Raw genomic sequence first — 22,840 nt, 5'->3', positions numbered from 1 at the left:
CATTCCGATAACCGCAACCATGGTCTTACTGTTGCATTCACCGTAAACACCCATAACTTCTGTATGAACAGTGCAGTGTGCAGAATCCTGTTAAGGTCACTATCTCTCCATCATTGCCAACTTCCACTGAAATTTTCTCCCAAAACACGATCACAGAACTGCCTTTGCATATGTCATGTGTTAAGTGTTAGACTGTGCGCAAACCATATTTTTGTTTGAAACTTTCTGAATGAAACTTGTTGGCTTTCAAACACCTACTACCAGCCGTTTTGGATAAAGAACAGCAACAACCAGCGGAGAGGGAATTCGTCCCCTTCCTGCCAGATAATAATCGATTATGTATTAATTGCATTACTCTTATCGAGATAGGACAGTGATCCTATTTCTCCGAGAAAACAGAAACAGAAGGATGGGTATATAAATGTGTTACGCATCTATATCTCCATTTTCTTGCTTTTTCTCCGAGGAATAGGGTCATTACTACAGTCTTATCTATGTGCATAATGTTCCTCGCAAATGCACTTAACAACTTACGAAACTACTCGAGATGGTAAACACGAACTCACACGATGTTTTTTGACGTTATGCCCCCGTTGAACAACAACCGTGCATGATATGGTCGCATGACAGCCGTAAGACGTCGATGCTTTATCGTGCTGTTCCGGGGGTAAAAAATAAACACCACACTGCTTGTGATGGTCGCCATGAGGACAAGTCACACATGCCATAAAGCCTGCATAAGCCTCGCGCAAGTGTCTTTATTAGCCAGCCATGACCGTTTGTAAAATATCCAGCGAGTTTCAAATGGCTGGTGAACCACTGGGATTTTCCATCATGCTGGCGGCTCTGGCTCATCATGCAACCAATTTTTTTTCAGAGTGAGCAGTGTGCTTAAAGCCTTGCAGACCAAATTAAACGGAAAATCCCCGTAGCTTCTACTCAACTTCAGTGTGTGTCAGTCAAGCACATCTAGATGTTCTGAAAGTGTTACTCGGACTGACATTTTAACGCTCTGTAAGTTTCATTTCAACACCGCACGAATTGGGGTAGCATGATAGCTTAATTGAAAATTACACTTAACTGTATTTAACCCCTTAACCTCATTTCATACTAGTTCAGTTCTAAAAACGTTTGGCCGGGTGAGTCCAGATTGGAACGGAGGGCGCCTTAAGGGAGTGCTTCACATTCGTATGGGGTTTTGAACTGAGATAGCTATCTTGAGGATCATTCAGTGCAGTTCACAGCCCTGCCCGTCTTAAGACCTGGAATTATTTAGCTTTTTTACCTACACGCACGCGAAGATGCGCAGACTTTTTGTGTGCGGAAAACTTATTTTTGAATTTTTGATTTCATAACAATTCGAAAAACTCTTTTCGAGGAACCCTATCCAGCCATCCATAACGCCGCAGCAACGACAGTCAAATCGTACTACACCACTGACCATGCGGTGTTCAAGGCCGCGAAGAATATCAGTGTCGAGAGGTTCAGAACTGGCGTTTGTGAGCATGATTCACGGATAAATGCACAAGGGCACCACAGGAAAGGGCCAAAACACAAGCACGCAATGATATTTGGCTCAGCGAACACTTCTAACGTCGCACTGCGATCTCTCGGCCGAGTTTGAAGTACAACGGGTGAGTGCAGAGATGGCAGTTTCCACACGGCTCGTTCGGCAGCGCCTTAACTTCATACAAACGTTTCATGACGCAATCACACAATTTGTTGTAATTGCATAATTGTTTGTAGCCATGTAATTGTTTGTAGCCATGTAACTGTTTGTAGCCACTATGCACCTCAATACGATGCACAAAATGCACAAAAGCGCAGTTTCTCTATTATTGAGGAGCATAGTTGCTAAACACAGGAATTGTGTTGCCTAGAGCGGTCTGCTCCGCATCAATACATATCAATAGTTATAAGCAAACTTATTTCATCACATCTGACGCTCACTACACTCCCTTCAAATGTGGAGCATTCCCGTTAAAGAGAATGTTCCATAGCTGAAGATATTTAAGTAAGCATCATATAAGATGACAAGCTCACATATGGCTATAAGAATAATTTCAAGTAAAAAAGGCTGCTCTAGAAAGGCGCAGTTTCTCTTTTTAGCGAATATGCTTCTCAATCAGTCATTGTTTGATTACGTCATCGCGCCTTGCACATCATTGATTGAGAGCCAATTGACGCTCATTGTCTGGAAATCGCGCTCACGAATGTCAGATATGAACGATTCGAAACCTATATTTGTATTGGCCTTGATGGCCACTTGGACAATGAAATGTCACGATTTGAATGGCTTTATGATGGCGCCATGAATGCCTGGATGCCCTTGAAATGGTCTTCTTGAAAATGTCTGCACATTTTCACGGGCATGCAGCTCAGAAACCAGCTGGGATTTTGCCTGAAGAACAACGGGGCGGTGAAATGCAACGAATGACCTCCGAGATGGCCATCTCAGTTCAAACCCGTATGCAAACCTAGAACATTCCCTTTGATTACTCCTCTGGTGCACGTGCTGGGTATTTAACAAATATGGCGTGTGGAAAAAGCCACAGCGCTTAAGGTGTACCCCGGTGACGTCATATGGGATCTGCGCTGGGGAATGTGCAGTCAGGACGGTGTCACCTGGCACACATCACCTTGGTCACACCTGTCAGTCACAAATCAAGGAAACAGAGGTAATAAATAAATGTTAATAACAACATGCATCTAACTGCGCACACACACTTTCACTCGCGGGTGCCGTCCAAGAATTACGTCACACATGTTTGGTCATTCCCTCAACCCTGGTTAGGCACTGGTTACGTCAGGTGCGAATCCCTCCCTGCTTATGATGTTAAACATAAACAGATGATTAGCAGCTCACTACCTGTGCTGTGCTACGCTCACGCCCCATCGAGACCCTCCTCCTTGAGCCCCCATACGTAGCGGTAGTTTATGAACGGTTCTATTGAGCGAAAATAACTGGTGATCCTAGTCTTCCAAAGGACTGTTAGCCCGCAACCTGCGGCGCGCGCTTACTTGTGTGTGTCCTCTCCCTGGTGCCCAGCTTGCCCGAGCGGCAGCGAGCTTTCAGGGGCCTTCATACGGTGTGAAAATTAAGCTTTTATAAGCGTGACGTGGTTACCCATGGTAATCTCGATGCTACTAAAGCAGTCATATTCTAAATATTGCCGTTTTCTTTACCAAACAACTCACATGAAAATAAATACAAAACGCGCTTTGCAAACATTTTATTCACAGCATGTGGTAGCATATGGTTCTCAACCGAACAAGCCAAAAAAAAAAAAAATCTGAACAGCTGCATTTTTGGGTCAGGTACTAACAGAGACTAGAAGATGCGGAGAACGGAAGTATGCCATGATAATCAATGTTTGTGCGGAACATTATTGACCTCCAGTATACCAGAATGGATTAGTTCGAGTAGATATACGGCCATCATTACGATTAGTTGTGAGAACACCTAAGCTTGAAGACAGCACTCATGGTCATTATTGAATGGATTAGGCTTGTGGGTTACATGCACCCGGGGGTTGCCAGACAAAGCCATACGTGTCTGAAATAGTTTCTTAGGCAGTGAACCAACCGAATTTAACATTACAACCAATTATATTGGCCTAGGGTCATTTATGAAGGCCAGAACGAGGACAAAATTAACCGGCTTTTTTACTAGAGAGCTTGGTTGTACGAAGTAGTTTCTGGTGCTCATTTCGATCTTTTTAATGACGAGCACCGAAACGGGCATATTTCATGAGCGTTTTAAGGATCAGAGTAGGTCACTGACCACAAGTGACCCGGGGCAACATTTTGTTTCTAGGAACATATCGCCTAGCGTAATCCCTGACGCTTATTTGAATGACACAATATCGCAGGTATTTGGCCACCTTGATCTTATAAAGGTAGTAAAGGTCATTTAACTCATTGACCTTTTGCTTAGAACAGGTAACTAGCTTTGTCGCGGTTACACGAAAAGGTCTGGGAGCTCTTTTTATGACCACACAATAATGACTTGAATCACATACATGACCTTGCCATCTTACGACACTTATTAGCAAAATGTCCAACCTTTCCACACCGACGACAGGTTATACCTGTAGCTGGACACACTTGCCTCCTGACTAAGTAAGGTCCTCCACAGGTGCAGCACGCTACCTGTTTCCTCCTGTTTATTGGTAGATGGGCTGAGTAGGCAACCCTCTCTTGAAGCTTACTGCTTGCTGAACGTTGCTGGGCGGATTACTGTTGTTCCTGTGCCATAAAGGCGTCCTGTAGCTGATGGTCGGGGCTTCGCTGCTCCACCTGCACTGGTGCAGTTGCTGGTTCCTGTCCTGCCCTTGCACTGTAACCAGCTGATAACACGGACTTGTGCTGTTCAATGTTCTGCATGATACGGGCCTTTTCTAATGCATTTGCCAATGACACCGGCTCTACACCACAAAGCTCTTAGTTTACTAGACCTGCACCCTTCCATAATTTGCTCACACACAAACTGCTTCCTATTCTTTTCAAAGTTCCAAGGCTCTCTTTTTCCCGAAATAAGCTCAGCTTATCTGGGTGGACTCCCTGGACATCCAGCTCAAAACCCAGCACGAAAATGACAAGTCATTTGCCCCTCTGACTTGCATGATTGTACGACCCTTACTAACACTCTAAAGGAATGGTAGAAGCTTACTGGGCGGTTCTAGCGGGCTGTCATTAGCTGACTTTGGCTAGGACTGCTTTAAGCCTTCTCACATATAATTTGTTCTTGCCTATAGCATAACACGTTTCCTGCCGGGTCTGCACCGCCTCTCCGCCTGCGTCTTTATAGTTTTTTCCTCTTCCTAGCTTGGAGTGCCAAAACGTGATTGTATGTTTTCTGCTGTTAACGCACGGCTCATTGCGTCACTGGGATAGAGTGAGAGGTGCTCCTGGTCACCTGTTCTTGGGTAACGGTAAAAAGTTGCGTTTCCTGAGGCTTGTGGCTCGGCAGCACCTATCCCAGCCTCCCGTCCATCCCGATGAAAAAACGCGTGACGGGACCCCTCTTCGAATGAGCGTCCCCCTTTCCAGGAAATAAGCATAGGAAAAACTGTACAGATGACTGGAACACGGTCTAATTGTGCCCCCCCCCCCCCCTACACTTCTAAATCCTGTGTTGCACCTGCTCTACTACAATCAACTACCTGCTGAGCCGAATACAGACGAGACGGCCTTCCCATCCCACCAAGCTGAGTAAGAGGCCTTCCCGTCCCACCAAGATGAGTAAGAGGCTTTCCCGTCCCACCAAGCTGAGTCTGAGGGCTTCCCGGCCCACCAAGCTGAGTAAAAAGCCTTCCCGTCCCACCAACTTGAGTAAGAGGCCCTCCCGTTCCACCAACTTGAGTAAGAGGTCTTCCCGTCCCACCAACTTGAGTAAGAGGCCTTTCCGTCGAGCCACCAAGTTGAGTAAGAGGCTTTCCCGTCCCACCAAGCTGAGTCTGAGGGCTTCCCGTCCCACCAAGACGAGTAAGAGGCCTTCCCGTCTCACCAACTTGAGTAAGAGGCCCTCCCGTTCCACCAACTTGAGTAAGAGGCCTTTCCGTCCCACCAACTTGAGTAAGAGGCCTTCCCGTCCCACCAACTTGAGTAAGAGGCCTTCCCGTCCCACCAACTTGAGTAAGAGGCCTTCCCGTCCCACCAACTTGAGTAAGAGGCCTTCCCGTCGAGGCACAGTCCATCCGTTCCAGTTTTGAGAAGCAGCCTAGATGTTAAGCTCCTGAAATCAATCAGTCTAAGTTATGGCCAGCTAAACGACCTCAGCCAAGAAAGGTGGGGCCTCACAGTCGTCCATGACAATAGACTTCGAAAACAGTTCGCAGACATAATGCACACTTGAATGCAGTCGACGTCTTGACGGTACGTGGCAGTACACTTCAGGCTTGAAACGACAGTGCGGTCTTGCTGAATAATAGCATAGCAAGTCATAACGAAGAATGGTCTCCAGCTCTTAAACCACCTCGTCGCCAAAATTTCTGTAGCGTCTTCCATAGTTCAGCTGGAGTTTCTTCTGCTCACAACCTGTGTCAACGTAATACTGACCTCTGAATCACCTTACCCACCTGAATCCACCATTACAAGCACAACGCCTCACAGGCTCCAGAAACACGGTCCAGCCACTCGAAACCAGTTACCTCGTCCGGTTCCCAGGTCAGAGTGACCGAGAGGTAGTCACCCGACCCCGACGTGGCCTATTATTCTGGAAACTTCGGCCGACCCCACTTCCTGACCGCGTCATCTCCGCTGACCAGCCCATCGCCGCATGAGGAGGGTCTCAACCATCCGGGCAATACCAGCTGATCGTAGCAGCCTCATAGCATTCCGACACGAGACACAATTTTCAAGAGACACTCAATTCCGGGGGGTACCACACAGAGACCCTCGTTTCAAAGTGACAACAAATCAAGCGGGCACCACAGGGCGCCCCAGAATTATCATGTCACGAGGAACCCAAATGCCGAGGGTGCCACATCAGGGTCGCGCGTAGGAAGGGCACAGGAATACGTACCCCTCCCCTTAGATCTCTAGGCCCCAAGGGACACGGGGGTCCGAGGGATCCAAAAGTCCCTCGGGATCGACGATCAGGTATCCGATGGGAGAATCCGAAGGGGAGGCCGGAAATCATAAAAGGAGATCTCAGTGCGAAGGTCGGACCCCAGACTTTCAAATGCAAGCCGGAAGGCCTCTCGCACTGATCAGGAGCCCCATGAGACAATGAGAGCCCCTATACAGCTGGGACCAACAATACTGAACAGTCGGTGCCGTGCCGGTCAAGCCCTCAGGTGACGCCCCTCCCAAGCAGAGCCAAAGTCGGGTCGGCAAATATCAATCAGAAGGCCTCTTGCGTTGGTCGGGTTCCCTGAAGCAGAGAAGGACTCCCGTGCTGGCCAGGGTCTCCATGGTGCCAAACAAGGCCCCTGTGCCGGCAGTTGACCCTAGACCGGCCAGAGGTGCATTAGCTGAACAGGGACAGCGACTGAACCCCAAATGTCTCAGTATCTCGTGCGTTGTTCAGGCACACCCAACAAGTAGTGGTGACACTAGAAATGACTATGCAACGTTTCCCATACAACATGAGAGTTTGGAAAAGTTCGGTGTCAGTCAGAGACCCAGTAGCGAAAGAGGAGCCCTTTGCACTGGTCCAACCGGGGGTCGAAAAGCCGAATTTGTGCATCGGTGTCCAAGATTGGGCTCCCGCGCCGGCAAGAAACATGTTAGCATCAGTGAGCACCCATGAGAGCAGTGAGCGCCCATGCGTCGATCCGGTGCCACATGTCCCGGTCAGAGGAACTGCCATAACACGAAGAGGGTCAATGCACTATTCGTTCCTCTGAGGGCCTCTGTATCGGCCAGCGGGCCTTGTCCACCAGCCGCCACAATAACAGAAGCTCGAGGCCCAGGCGGGGTCGGAATGCCCTTCAGGTCCTGACCATAACATTTACCTGTGCAATTTTGAGGTCGGTTCTCAGAACGGAATTTACAGCCACAGCAACACGAGGAATAAATATTACGTTATTGCAGTGTGTGAATGTGTGAATTGTTGTGTTGTATTGTGCGAATTTGTAATGCTCAGAAAGGCTTTCAATTTAATTACACACGGAGGTTTGAACAGACACCGGAGGGTTTTTAAACATATATTTAACCAGAGGGTAACCTCGTAAGCTACATGAAACGATGCTGCCGACTTCTTTCTGATTGTCATGAAGGTTGGCATCCAACAAAACACAAGATCTGTGGATAATATGATAAAATTCACATTGAACTAACATAGTGTAGTACAGGGCAGAGGAAGATCACCTATCATGCAACATATCGGGATCGATACCAGGATCTCGGCTTGTGAAACTCAGGGAGAATGAAGGTAAACAGAGCTTGCGGACTGTCCACGTTCTAACCTCCTTCCAGGGAATGCCTCATATTTGAAAATATCAAAGTAAGCATCACGTAGGATGAAATAAACTCACTTATAATTATTGGTATAACGGTATACAAGCGAAGAAGACTGCTCTAGCCAACAGAATTTCACTTCTAAGTAAACGCGCGCAAAATTGCCAGTTTAGCACTCACTTGTAGTACTTCAATCGTCCGAGAGGTGGCAAAGGCAGTGGCGGATGTGTCGCCGTGGCGCAACCGAACCAAATGCCGTTAAGTGGTCGTGTATTGGCTATTTCTTGTGGTGCTCTTGCATATTTCTCCTTGAGCTTAGATCGCTTACTTGAATTCACATGTTCGGTTATGGCGCTTTCTTAAGGTATTCGTTACAAGCCTTATTTCCGCCATAACTAGTAGTGGTGTCCGACTTCTATTATGCGGCACAAAACGTGATTCGCGATTGAAATTTTGCACAGCCTGCACAACATTGGCTGAGAGCCACTTGACGGACGATATATCTAAAAATCGTGTTCACAAACACTAGACATCAACAGCTCGATAATTATTTTTAATGGTCTAGAACGATGCATGGCCAATGTGGTGCCAGGATTTGAATGGCGTTGTTATGGAGTCATGCATGCCTGAATTACATGAAAATAGCTTGCACGAAATAGTCTGCACATCTTCGCGTGCGTGTGGTTCAGAAGCTAGATGGTTTTCGGTAGTAAGAAGGGCAGGGCAGCGGATAGTCTGATGAGTTATCGGAAAACTGGACAAGTCTGAAAAATGTCAACTTCGAAAGCCCCGGTTCCGTTCTGGGCACCTTGCAGCACATAGGGCAACGCTAAGGAGGCGTAGGGATCAGAGCCAAACAACGCCATGTTTTCCACTGCATGGCGAGCCATGGTGCCTGTGCTTAACACGGTCAAGTTAACGTGCCTGTGTGTTCGGTTGAATACCCTTCGCTCGGGTAGGGGTCAATTCGACCTGATATCTCAAATACTAAGGAAGCTAGATGCACAAAATTCACAGGGCTGATTGGGTTGTATGTGAACTCACTTTCGTCAAACTTGAAACTCCATGCGTCATCACATACTGGTTAAACAAGGACAAAAAAGGTCAAACTAAAGATTGGTTTCCAACGCGTCCACAGGCCTCTTCATGCCAAGTAGATCTGACATTCTGACTGTAGGTCAGTAAGATTTGTTGCAATTCCAAATTTCATGGCTGCATTGCCTAAGAACCTAAATCAGAGATGTATGGCTTTGTTTAAGACCCAGCTGATTCCTACAGCTATGCAAAGCTCGGTGCGGCTTCCCGGCGCCGTTCGAAAATTATTTTGCAAAAACCTTTTGGGAGTCAGATGAACTCAGCCTCACCCGGTATTCTTGGGAGTCAATAACGCACCAGCATTCTTAGATTGAGCCTAGTGGAGTGCTTGCCCGAACACCATCACCTCTACATGGCTAATGGTATGTGACAGCCTGACCAGGTGAACATAGCGGCCCTCGATGGGGAACCGGCATCCGTAATAGCGAGCCATATCATCGCCCATGAACGTCTGCTGGAGGCTGACACAGGTGGCGAACTCTTTGGCGTCAGTGTGACTCGGACTGCTCCCCACGAGCACCCTGGTGTTCTTGTTGTGAAACGCCAGCTTCGCCCAGGAGACGTACAACAGCCCGGTTACCTGGTGCGGCACACCCAAGTCCACCGTCCACGAGTGTTCGCCGTACTGGTATTTGCTTAGGATTCGGGTGGTGAGGAGACCGTCGTTGCCAGCAGTAACGCTCGTCCCGCCTCGGAGGCCGGAGATGCGCGCCGGCCGCCCCAGTGCGATGTTCTCACCCACGTACTGGCAGGTGAAGAGCTTATTGGAGCTGCACCTCTCGTCGTTGTAGAAGCTTCCTCTCAAGAGTGCGACGCAGTGCTCGGCGCCCCTGTAGTTGTCCGGCTGTCGCGCAGACCAGGGAGCGTCCGCTGATATCGGCAGGCCGTCGCTGTGGACGAACTGGCCCTCGACTCCAGTATCGTCGAGGCCGATCCAACCCGACTGCGGCAAGCCGGCTGCCTCCAGCGCCGTCTGTGAGCCGTCCTGCCGGCCCGGCCACACGATGGACGAGCGCTTGGCGCACTCGCGCGTCGCCTTTTGGTAGCTTGCCGCCGGCCGACTGGCGGCCAGGAACCAGGTGTCGCCGGCGCGGACGAAGTCGTCCGTGGGTGGTGGCGGCGTGGCCAGCCTCAGCGCGAATGTCTCGCTGGTGTTCAGCGCGGTGCCGTCATCGTCGGTGATGCCGCCGGCGAAGAGGCGGCAGCCGGCGGCGGAGAACTGGCCGGCAAGGCAGCGCACCTCCTCACGGCAGAGCTGGCGGCAGGCGGCGGCGTCGACGGCAGGCTCCTCGCGCAGCAGGGCCGCCTCGCTGGGCCGGCCGCCGCCGGCCGGCACCAGCTCGCCCTGCGGCCAGCAGCCGGCCGCGGCGCTGCGGTTGAAGTTGTCCAGGCAGCGGCAGACGCCGTCCGCGCAGGCCGACCAGGGCACGGCCAGCCGGCAGTCGGCGCTGCGCTCACACGGCTCGTCCAGGAATGCGACACCGACGCGGCTGGCCACGAGCCACGGCTCAGACGTGTTCACCAGCCGGCCTGGCAGCGGCCGGTGCGCCGCCAGTCGGCATAGGCCGCCCCGCGGTCGGAAGCTCGTGCCCAGACAGTCGGGTCGGTGCAGACAGCGGTGACGGCATGTGGCCTCCAGCAGGCCGGTCTCCTCCGCCAGCACCAGCTCAGGCGGCAGGGTCTTGTTGAGCGGCTGGGCAGGGCTCATGCGGTACGCCCGCGGTGGCAGCTGCAGGGCGCCGCTCGCCGCCTGCTCGGAGTAGTACTCGAGGGTGCCCGACTCGGCGCCGGCCGCGCCTTGAGCAGCGACCAACAGCACCACCGGCAGCAACAGCATGGCATCGACTGAAGAGCGGCGCGCCCCGGCCCGTGGTTGTCTGAAGCGTACCAGTAACCATTGGCGACGTGGAGACACACAAGCAACGGTGACGCGCTGCCAACAACGGGGAGATCGATCAGCGGTAACGGCGCTCACTGGGGCGGATTCAGGATTGTGTCAAGGGGGGGGGGGAGTCAGCCTTCATAGAAGTGACTCCTGTGACTTGGCGCCCACTCCCCGCCACGAAAAGTCCTCGGATTTTGGCCACTTTATTTCAGTTTCTTATTTTTTTACCCCCGAAAATATCTGCCTTTGCACATGGGAGCGCCAGGCATAGGACGTACATTTTCTCAGCCTGGTGTATCCTACTATTTTAAGGCTTTCGAGAAACATGTGGCAAAAGGAATCAAATTTTGCTGCTAAGTATCATCAAAGTCAAGCTCAAGGATACGGCTTGAATGATGACATATCTTTAGCTTACTTGCGACGAAATCAGCAGAAAGTTACAAATAAAAGTAGTGACGAATGCCACATCGTATGGGGTGAGTACTGCAATGTTGGTGCCGATAACACATAGCGGAGGAGGCAGAGAAATTTGTAGACTTGGCGCTGTATGTTTTACTTTCTGGTGATACAACATCGCATCTATTTTTCTTTGGCCGCGCCTCACTGGTTTAAGTGTTCGTTTCATTAACATGGGAATAAGGAAGTCTTTATTCTGATTATGTAAACACCAACCAAACGCGTCATGGTATATTCAAATAGGGTCAATACTAGGACAGGATTTTGCTTTGTTTTTGGCCCTATTTTAATATTCCACGGGACTTTGGTTCCTGATCTTTGCATAATCATAAGCCCCAGCCTCAGCTTTGCGCCTTGTTCTGACAGAGAGCCTCGATCGATTTGGCTTATAACAGTAAAATCCTTCAGGAAATAATGGTCACATTCAAGGGAGCCACTTTCTCAAATCGGTAGGGGGGCCCATGAGCCGGTAAGATTGACCCAAGAAGAAATGCAAGTTCACAGCATTATGTTGCGTTGAATTCGCAGTTTCATAGCTCCATGTTCGCATATCTTTTTGTCTAAACAGAGTGTTTCAAGTTTTCGTAGCATTTATTACACAAGCATTTGGTACATTAGTGCGTTGCAAACATTACAGAACACACACGCTGGAAAAGCGAGGTAAATGAAATGTGTTACTTTTATAGTGGTGAGCAGGGAGCCGAATGAGATTTTTCGCGCAGGAGCGGCTACTTCAAATAAAAATGCTGAGCTATTCAGAAGGATTTCGAGAAAACTGTTATAACTGATCAAATCGTGCGCCTCTCATGTCGCAGTAAATGAAAAGTACAAAAAAGGTGGGCAGGGTCATTAACCTTTACCCTCTGCCCGGCCAGGGGTCTGAGACAACCGTGCCTGGTTGGGGACAGCGAAAACTGACTTCCCCTCTGGGATCTCCAATGGCCAGACGCTGCACAAGAAAAATACAGCTGCCGTTGTAAGGACCTCGTCCAGTCATGAAGAATGGACACCAAATTTTTACCACAGCTCAAACGTGAGGTAACCAAAGGTCCCGAAAGGAAAAGGCGGTCGTTTTGATGGAGGCAATTAGAATATATGTCAATGCGTCAAAGCGGGTAGTCAGGGTACGGAGGTAAGCGCTTAGACTGTGGAAGTATGTTCTAACAATTTTTGTTTCTTCGCAAGGGTCAGGTTAGGTCAGGTCACGTTTCAAAATTGGTCTACCATTAGCCTGCAATAACGATACTTTTTCACAATCTGTCTCTGACTAAGTTTACTTTATTAGGTGAAGTTGCGGGAAAACATATCCCAGACACAAAAATGTCATTTTAGACTGACCCAAAGGCCAACTGTTGTCCACTTAGGTCAAATTCATAAGCCATCCAACTGAAAACATATTTCAGATGATGGTAGGGTCTAAGTGATCGGCGCAATGCTTTTCTATGGTCAGAAATAGAGTGTTGCATATGTACAGGTACTCAAGATCGCATAGCTCTTGTATACATTATATGTAGTCCATTCGACGCTTGGCAATGCATTTGTAAAAAAACTGAGATTAGGCAGATTGGTACATAAAATTATGCGCCACCATCTTTACAAATACGATATAAGGTTGGTTGCTCGCGTCACACTTGCTCATCTATCCTCTCCGCTACTGACGACAGAGGTCGTTGAACTGGATGACCTCATATGCCCTTGCGTGTCCTCAATTACTTATTGTGACCTGATAATGCTTTAGGATGATATCACCACATGTTGTCGTAGGAATACTGCGCCCAAAACTACCATCCAACTGCCTATTTAAGAGGTAGATCAGGACCTAGACCAATATGGTATGCTCTGTAGTCATATAATTGTTTCGCATGTGAGTTACTACTATTTTTACCGCATGCAAATACTAAAACTACACAAAAATAGGTACAAATTTACATTTACGAAACATAGCAAAAATTGACATCATCTCAGATCCATGGTCCAGCCTGTTTCGAAAAATACAAAATAAACGAACTGTATGCATTATCTTGTTCTTTTACTATAGGAAGTTCGAGGAATGGCAATTAACGCACAAAAACGTCATGCGTGCTCAAAGTTTTTGAAGTTGATTTCTTTGACCTGACATAGGTCACCAACCTTAACATACCACAACTTCAAATGTGTACAAATGACGCTAAATTGATAGATAGATGGGACTGAAAGCTTGGTGTTGATACAATCGTTCGTTTTTTAATTGTGCTTGAAAAACCTTAAGGGAGATCAACTTCACCCGGCCGGGCGCGGAACTTGTCTTCCTATGTGAATTGTGCTCCTCCTCCCATTCGATAGTGAATCATGGTGCAACACAGTATAACAAGGCATATGGTTCGTGGAAAAGCAGTTGGAAGGGACAACAAGCCAACTGTCTACACGTGAAGCTCCTGTTCACAGATGGCAAGCTGTACAAACCGGTGAAGGCGACCAGCCACTGTTGGCGCTGCTGCATATTTCGGTGCGTCCGCTTTGTCTCCATCCCGGCGTTCTTGCGTGCACTAACTGCGATGTTTGCTAACTGAACTAACATATAAAAGATACGAAATGACAAAAACACGGTACTTCAAGCTTTTAAGCATACGGTACCTGCAGGATACTTTGGAATACAAGTTCAGCAAGAGACGAATGGAGCCCAATGTCGTCAGGGAAAACCCACCTTGCCAGTATTTCAGGGCAATTTTCGGTATCGTATTGGTCCAGTAGTCCTATATTCCCACAGTCATTAGGGGGAGGGGGGCTCAGGGGGGCTCATTCGGGCGGGGTTCAAATCATCATTGGTAGGCTCGCTCCGTCCCCGGAGTGAAGTGAAGTAAAGTGAAGCCCCTGGCTACATGGTACATGTGGGGTGTGTCATCAGTAACAAAACCAAGTGAGACAAAAATTCTTTGGCGCAAGAGCCCAAAAGTACACGGCATAGCAAAAGTTCTTCCCAAAAACTTAAATTCGTGAGGTGCGGGTCGATCGAAATATCACCGTAAACCATTGCTCGGCGTTGCAGTCACCCGATGCTGGGCAGCGCCCGCTGCCGCAGGTAACACCAAGCCGTGGGCAAATGACACAAAATACCTTTGCGTATAGAAATGACGCTACCGAGCGCTCCTTAAGCCGTCGTACGAGAATGTTCCGGTCTAAGGTCTAATATGCGGATCAGGCATTGCCCGATTGATTGCCATTTGGCCGAAACTTTATGTGCTGTTGAGAATGAACTCATACTAGTATGCTGGCAACCATTGTTTTAGACCTTCACTTCTTTAAGACAACTCACGTGATGCAAACAAATATATGCACAGCATACGACTCAAAATATACTGTCTGATGTACAACTTAATACATACAGCAAGTTCTGCAACCTGTGCCACGAACGTAGAGCGGGGGGGGGGGGGGCAGAAGGGTGACCCCATGCACATCTTGCTCTTTGCCGAGCATGTGTATCCGATGCGCCGGCCCAAATAGCAACTGCTCACAGACAGGAAACCCAAAACGCGTGTTGGCAGATATCGCACGGTAGCAGAAGCACCGTCGCAGCTGGGCTCCACATATTGCCGAAACTCCAGCTCCAGCCGCAGACGTCCGCGGCAGTGCGGCGCTGCGTCGCACTACTAGTGTGAACCAGATAGGGCAAGATGGTCAGCGGTGCCTGCACTTTGTCCCGTAGCTCGCAGTCGCTGAGGTCTCGCAGTAGAGGCTGTGTGACTGGTCCGTGCTACGGAATCAGTTCGGTGTACCTCACGGCCTCGAGGTTTACCGCTGAGATGGCAAAGACCCAGGGCTGAAGAAGACCCTCGATTTGTTGCTCACGAGCGGCGCGACGATCGGAGCCGCCTGTTCGCGGACCATGCGGTTCTCCTGCCACACCATGCCCAGCAGCAGCTGTCCCGGACGGACCCAGTACCCGCTATGCTGGAGGACTATGTGTGCCGCAGCAGGTCGCGGGGCACCGCGATGCCCCGGAACAAGCTGCGTAAGTCAAAGTCACAGCCGCTGCTTTGCCGGATGGCGGACCATACCGGCACATGGTGGCCGACCACGCACTGGACGAGGTCCTTGAGAGCGCCGCTGAAGATCTCGGTAGAGATGTTAACTAGGAGCAGGCGAGCGGCCAGTGTCAACCATCTGAAAATAAAAGCGAATTTATAAGAACAATTTGCTGCGAACTGAGCATTAGGTCATGCAGAATTAGTGTGCCCCTTTAGTGTATGTTATTATTCCAGAGTCCTTAAATGTGACAGAATACATATAAAAAACATGTTAGTAAGCATGAACCAACCAGCAAATGATGCGACATAACACGGCACAAGGTATGATAATAAGTAAATACTCAACAGTGAGAATACGAAATATCAAATGATACTTGATGAACCTTAAACCCTGATTGCTATAACTTCAAGGATAATGCGTTTTCATATTCATCTGACATGGTTCGATGGTCCGATTCGCCGCTGGGCTGCCACATTTCAGACAGAGCCGTTTTGAACGCCGGAGGCCAAAAGGTACAGCAGCTGCTGGTTGGTGCTCAGCTGCTGAATCAGGTTGACCGGCAGGTTTGGCACGGGCCCTGACCTAGGCTTGAATGCCACAACGTCCCTCTCTCAGACCTCTCCAGCACAGGCCTTGCCGATGGGTCTAGAAAAACTTCGACCCCGTGGTCGTGCCATCCAGGCCCAGCAGCAGATGGGAGAGGCTCAGCTCGCTGCCGTGCAGAAAGCAGCGGCCGTTACCGCCGTGCAGCTAAACAAGTGCAGGGCGCGGCCGAGCTCGGACGTAAAATGAGTCACGTGACGGCTGCCTGGCTCAGTGATGACAACCACGTGTTTTTCGTCGGCATTCGTCTGGCTCCGTGTGGCTCATGTAGTTCATGCCTTCACGGCCGTCGGAGAAGAGGATGGTCAAACCTGATTCATGGATTGCTTCAAAATTTTAACGAGCCGTCTCTCTTCTCGCTCTGTCTCTTGCTCAGCAGATCTTCTTAGGATCTACGATATTTGATTTCAAGTAGCCAGTCCGCCTCTGCTGTCTTGTTGAAAGGCGTTGATGATAGCAGCAGCGACCCGGTTCGAGCCACCGTAGCTGTCAACCGCCAGAGTTGTGTAAGTCAGATAGTTAACGCTATAATCTATATCGGCAGTGGTCTCAACAGGAACAAGCAATCGGTGTCGTCGTCACCTTCTACCATGGACGGAACCGTGTAAGAATCTCGGCTGACTCACCAGCGCTAAGACCGCTTGGTCCCGGAGCGGGCTCGGGGTCAGCACTAGCAGCAAGCGCTGGCTCAGCAGGCGCCGCCGGCTCAGCAGCCGGCGGGGAAGGCGACTCAGGTTCAGCAGCAGACACCGCCTCACTGGCGGCCGAGCCACGACACCCCTGAAGTTGTCTGGCCATCGCGGGTCCCCCTAGTTACAATCGTACCCCGGTCATATGACCCCAGGGTAAGCTTCCGGTGCCTGCACTGGTCCCTCATGGCATCTTCCTCCTGATACACTGTGCAGGCAACTGGGCATGGAAAGCTGCACTGAAGCTTGCACTTGCATTCCGCGACATCAAGAAGCTTGTTGGCGGCGTTGCTTTTACACTTTCTTTCTTTCTTTGCGTTTTTGCTGATAGCTCTGTTGGGATGATATCAATCCCTCTCGATCAACTTTGTCACGCTTTTTAGATCATGAACAGGGATCGCTTCGTTGGTCCACAGTTCCCTGGTTTCTACGGTCGCTCCCGTAGCCGGCAGATGGTGGTGGGACAGTAGAGCCGGGTGGCCTATCACCAAATGTTTTCTGCGCGACCGTTTAGCCTTCGGCATGTTTATGCAAGTAATTGTTCGGAAGAAACGTTTCAGTACCGGCAAAGCTAAACTAATAAACCCATATCTCCCACGCAAAAAGCACACAAATTGCAAATCAACATCACAATGATGCGCTACAATAGCAAACTTGAACCCAACCCGGTCTGGTACAGCATGCTCGTAACTGCGCAGCTTTGGATTTTACCAAAAATAAGTCGTTTCGTACTAAAAAGTCAACTTAAGCTCTGCTTGGCAATGCTTTGCTCGTGCTCTTCATGATATCTACTTCATACTTAATCCACCAGGTACCAGTAGTGTGGAAAGTGACAGCTTTGAGGCGTATTGGATAGTGACCCCAGTGCGTAAAATAGGTGGCGCTAGTATCGAATACGGCTTTCTTGGCCTATGAAAGAAAAGCTCTTCGTGACCCACGAATATCAACATTGGTGAGGTGCGTCAGCCCTGAATGTTTATCATTAATCCGTGTGCCAAGGAAAAAATTCGTCTCAGCTGATTCCAAGAGATTCACCCTGTCGATGACATACCCCAATGACTAGATCCATGGCTGCCGCACTAGTTAGATATTAGTCATTGGCTCTACGGTGTTAGAATATTCTGCCGAAGGTCATATGTAAAAATAAACAGATATAGAAAGCAAAGCAAGAGATTGAAGGACTCAGGTGGATCCAACATCCAGTGCGAGGACGCCGAAAACATGTCCTGCGATAGCCTATAGCGAAAGAAATGATCTTTCTCCTGCTGTCTTGGGGAAGCGCACAGCTCCTTTAAACCCCTCCGCTTGGCTTTCACAGTGGAACAACTTCTAGCATATGAGAACCTTGAAAGTGCCAATAGCCTGCTAATAAACAGATAACCAACAGCTCACATCGCATTCACATCAGCCTCGAACAGCGGTTCCCGATCTACCCAGCTGCTGATTGCCTGTACTTAGTATCCATATAGAAAGCGATGAGGGTCTGTGCGGTCCTGAACGCGCTGAGGGTCCGTGGACCGGATCCGCATCTGCACATTCGCCGATCCAATGTGGCGCCTCGAAAAAGGAAGACGCGCTATGGTCGTAGCTTTATTGTTTAATTGGGCATGCATTCACAACATCTCAGAAAACTCACGTTAGTATTTAGGAAAAGTTTCGTCTCTGTTCAGAATATATAACGTTGTCACATTCCGAACATGACGGAGGTAATTATTGCAGCAATTGTTTTGAGCTTTGTTACGCCATTCTTTCCATGACTTCCACAAACTGATTGCTTGTAATCCGAAGCTATTGTGGATCCGAACCCCCTCCGGACATCCTTGTTATGTGTGTCTGTTTGGGTTTAAGGCATGGTATAGTATGGTGCACCTTAACCCAAATGTAATTGGGCTTTCTGAAATGAAAAATGAAGACTAACGACCTGTTCTTATGCAGAGACGATAACCCCTCAAAAGCGAATTATGCCTCCATTTCCTAACTATGTACTGTCTCTTGTTTCCCTCTGTGGGTAGGTTATTAGATGGTTGACAAATAGCGCAAATGAACAAATTTGCCAGAGCTGGCAATTTCTAATGAAACTGCGTCATGATTTCGCGGAAGTTCTAAGTCTTGTGGCTTGGACTTCAAATAAAAGATGGTAAAAAACAATCGCTTCCACTAATTAACCCAATAAACATATACACCTAACAAGGGCCATGGCAGATGAGCTCCAGTAAACCATGCATTGTATGCAGAGACATCACTCCCTAAAACCGGTTGGGGGGGGGGGGGTCTCAGCCGAAAACGTTGACCTAACCTGCAGCCAAGCACGGTTTCTCACCAGTTTTGGGCCACTTGAACTCGCATCCACAATGGTAAGTTTTGGGGGGGAATTTGCTTAATGTTTTCATATTTCGTAGATTTAAGAATCGTTTTACTCGGATTAATCACATCCCATTTCATTTTGATGCGAGCTACCCTTTTGTAAAGAGCTTACAATGAGATGTAATTCTCAGAAGATCATTAAACTAAATCTTAGCAAGCGATCACTGACGACTACTGCTGTCACTGACCGTGTCGTATAACCACCACGGCCACGTTTGCTGGATCTACCACAGCTACGATTGTGCGAAAGATACACATATTTCTGCCCAGGGGAACATGTGGTTTGTTTTATCTTGGACATCATGTAGTTTTCAGAGCTTCCGCATATCGCCGTCAGTTGCTCTTTATCCCATTCGAAGGGCTATCATTCAAAAGCTCGTCAACCAGTAGCAGGCTGGCTCAACACATGAAGGAGTTGGCATGACAAAAACATCAGCTACGTACAGGATATTTAACATGTTTATAATAGTAATACACTTAGGTGACGACTAAATAGTGTACCAATAGTTTAGATAATTATTTCGTATGTGTTTGGATCACTATTCCCTCCTTGATCAGACGTATTGAGGGGGCTCAGTGAAGCATTGGGGGGAGGGGAAAGGGCAAGTCAGCATTTGAGGCGCACAGGTCCCTCGAAGTCACATTAAGTGACACCCCGGGCTGCGTTAAACTCTACTTGAACTTATTTACACTTTCCTCATGCAACACATCAGTATTGGAGCAATTTCTACTGGTTTGTGCAATGTTTCATCTACACGAAATTTTGGGACTTGTCCCAGAAAACTCCATTTTACTTTTTAGTTTGGTCGGGATTAGATAACTTTTGAACGGCAATGACTATTGAAGGGCTATGACACGGAGAAGAGATGTGACAGGGGAACAGGGCGGCTGCCATCTGAGAATACCCTATCACTTAGACCTCCCTCACAAGGAACCTTCTTTGGGCTATGCGCGTACACTCGGGCACTTAGGGGCACTTGCCAGTTTGGCACGCCTGTGGCTGAAGTGGGTAGGCACCTTGCCCCGGAGGGAGGGAGGAGTTGTGAGCATGCGGGATGAAGCAGTGAATGAGGAAAGGAAGGTGAATAGAAGGCGAAACTGACAGCCCTGATAATGGTTGACAGTTGTCATCGCTAGCGTTTCGCATTCCACTGCAACCGCGAAAAACTGCCAAAAAACCGAATCTGGCTGTCCACAAGCTCCGGACGGTTACATCGGCATTAGTCAGGCTTATTAAGAAGCCTGCCACAAAATATCCCACTGCTAAGCTGTTAAAGCATCTTCCACTCATTACTACCGATGAAGAAACTGAGACTTCTGTAAAAACTGCCAAAATTAAATGAGGCCTCAGTTGAATTTATAGGAATTTGTCAGGTGGCTGCGTAATATAACTAGATGAATTGAAAAGTGCGTATACATACATGACAAAAATAATCTGTATAACATGCTGTCAAATACTTGAAAAGGAATAGGGTCATTTCCGTATGTACCTTGGACTACACCATAACGTTCGAACGCACGCGCTTGAAATATTTTCTCTCCTTTCTGTAACCAGGGGCTAGTTTCAAAATGAGTGTGGGTGGGGGGAGGGGTGCTAAACAGTGAGTTATGACGAAACCTAATCCCTGAATACTCCAGAATAAAATGACATGCTTCATTCAACGGGTCTCACTTTCCTCTCAAAGTTGGGACCCGAGCTGGGAGGGGAGGGCCTGAAACTAAAGTTGGGGAGAGCTGAAGTTCTCCCACACGTTCACTCTCACAAGCTCTCACGCACCAGCACGCACTTAAATCGTAGGATTTTAGTGGTAAAGCGGCATGATTACACTCCGTAGCAGCCTGCAGTCATGTGGTTTCAAATTTGGGACCAAATGGCTGCGAGATGCTTACAAAACCTGACGTCTTCTAAATCAAAAGGTGGCTGATTTGAAGCACTGAAACCGTGTGATGACATTGTCGTTCAGGTCATCCTATCTGCTTAGGAATACGGATTTGAAAAAAATTGTTCTGTGGGATAGTGCTTTACCCACAGAAGAAACCATAAAGACGTGCTCTAAATCGGGTGCAAGATCCAACATCCTCCTAACGTAAAAATGTAACCATCGATCACTACATTTAGTATAGCTATGCCCTGTCTAAATTGGTCGTTGGGTAGCCAAAAACGAGCTGTGTACTTCCAGGCTGTTCTTGCTGATTTAATCGGGAGGGGGGGGGGGGGGCAGGCTGACCCCACCCGAAGGTTTTTTGAGTGATTTGCAAACGGCGCAGCGTAGCCGCGTAAACTTTGCAAAGTTGTAGATAATTGAAAAGCGAATCTTTTATATAAAAATCAAACTTGGGAAGGTCGCTGACCTGTGGCATGTTAAAGTCAGGTTATGGCTGTCGGGAAAAGGTACTTTTAGGGAATCGCTTAATGTGATGCAATAACGGAGTGCTAGACCAAGCCGTACATATGTTAGGTAATTTTTAAGGCATACACGAAAAGAATGAAGAGCTGGAACCAATTGCAATGACCTAGGGTCAGATATGAAGGTCAGACCAAGGTTAAAACTAGTCTGCTTTTTTACACGGGAGCTTGGTTTGTGGAGTAGTTTCTAGTGGCCATTTCGAACTTATTTATGGCAGGAATCGCAAAGGACATGCTCCATGGACTTAATCAAGGTCAGAGTAGGTCACTGACTTAAAATGACCCATGTCAACATGTTTTTGCAGGAACGCACCACCTAGCATATGACGCTTATTAGAAGGATAAAATAGCAGCAATCTTGTACGAGCTTGGTTACCGAGACCTCCTGGAGGTCAAATAAGGTCACTGACCTCAATTGAACACCAGTAAACTTTTGCTTAAGACACGTATCTAGGTTGACGAAGGTTGCATAAAGAGGTTTAGGGACAGGAGTTTGGACTTTCTGACCCTCTTTGACCCCAAAGTCATGATCTAGGAACTTCAAACCTTGACATAAGTGATGTCACGTACAGGTCTGCAGGTCACGTACAGGTCACGTCTGCTACTCCCACGGGCGTTTCTTTTGTGAGGCCACTATCTCTAAAATGATAACCCTCAGTAGCCGTCCTTAGTGGCAGGATGATAGACAGGCAATGCTATATAGTCTAAGCACCGAAACACGTCTCAAAGCCCCAATGACATGATAATACAATACGGGACAATACGGGAGGTAAAAGGAGGCCCGAATGCCGCCAGTTATTTCTACACGCATAGTGCTCGCCCCTGTTAACCAAGCAACTGAACTTATCTTTTAAGAAACGTGACTCTTCCGACAGAGTGGCTCTATTACCCCGCTGATTGATATTTCTGAATACATTCCAAACATCATGTCTATTCACTCAACGTCATATACGTACGTTATTCAAAAAACATGCATGAGTTTCAACTAAATTAAGTCAGTCACGTCGTCGGTTGCCTTATGCAATTAGGTAGAGTTAAAGGAAAAGTCGAACAACAGGACACAAAACATATGAAACAAGCGAAATCGGAAGTAACAAATCCGCGCAACATTCGTGGTCATTTTTATTGGGAACCTTTGCATGCTTGGTATGCAGTTTAAGTCCCTAGAGGGCCCGTTTTTTATGTTACCTTACTAAGGGCGTCGTTAACAGCCTAAGAGTACCAAAGCATTCGGCCAGCGTAAGACTCTTGTCATCTCCAGGGAATGAAGAGGGGAAGCGTTGCCCCAAAGGCTCTCCGTCGGCCACGCCTCTGCTGTTGGGCATGAAATCAATATACAATGACAGTCTAGTAACACACAGCTTGTTTTTTGTACGTCGATAACCATGTCAGACAGTATACCTAAAACTTAAAAAGGTAAAGTGAGCTATG

The sequence above is a fragment of the Pollicipes pollicipes genome, unplaced genomic scaffold (assembly GCF_011947565.3).
Source record: "Pollicipes pollicipes isolate AB1234 unplaced genomic scaffold, Ppol_2.1 Scaffold_6686;HRSCAF=7923_pilon_pilon_pilon, whole genome shotgun sequence".
NCBI classification, from domain to species: Eukaryota; Metazoa; Arthropoda; class Thecostraca; order Pollicipedomorpha; family Pollicipedidae; genus Pollicipes; species Pollicipes pollicipes.
Note: the sequence above shows the minus strand (reverse complement) of the source record.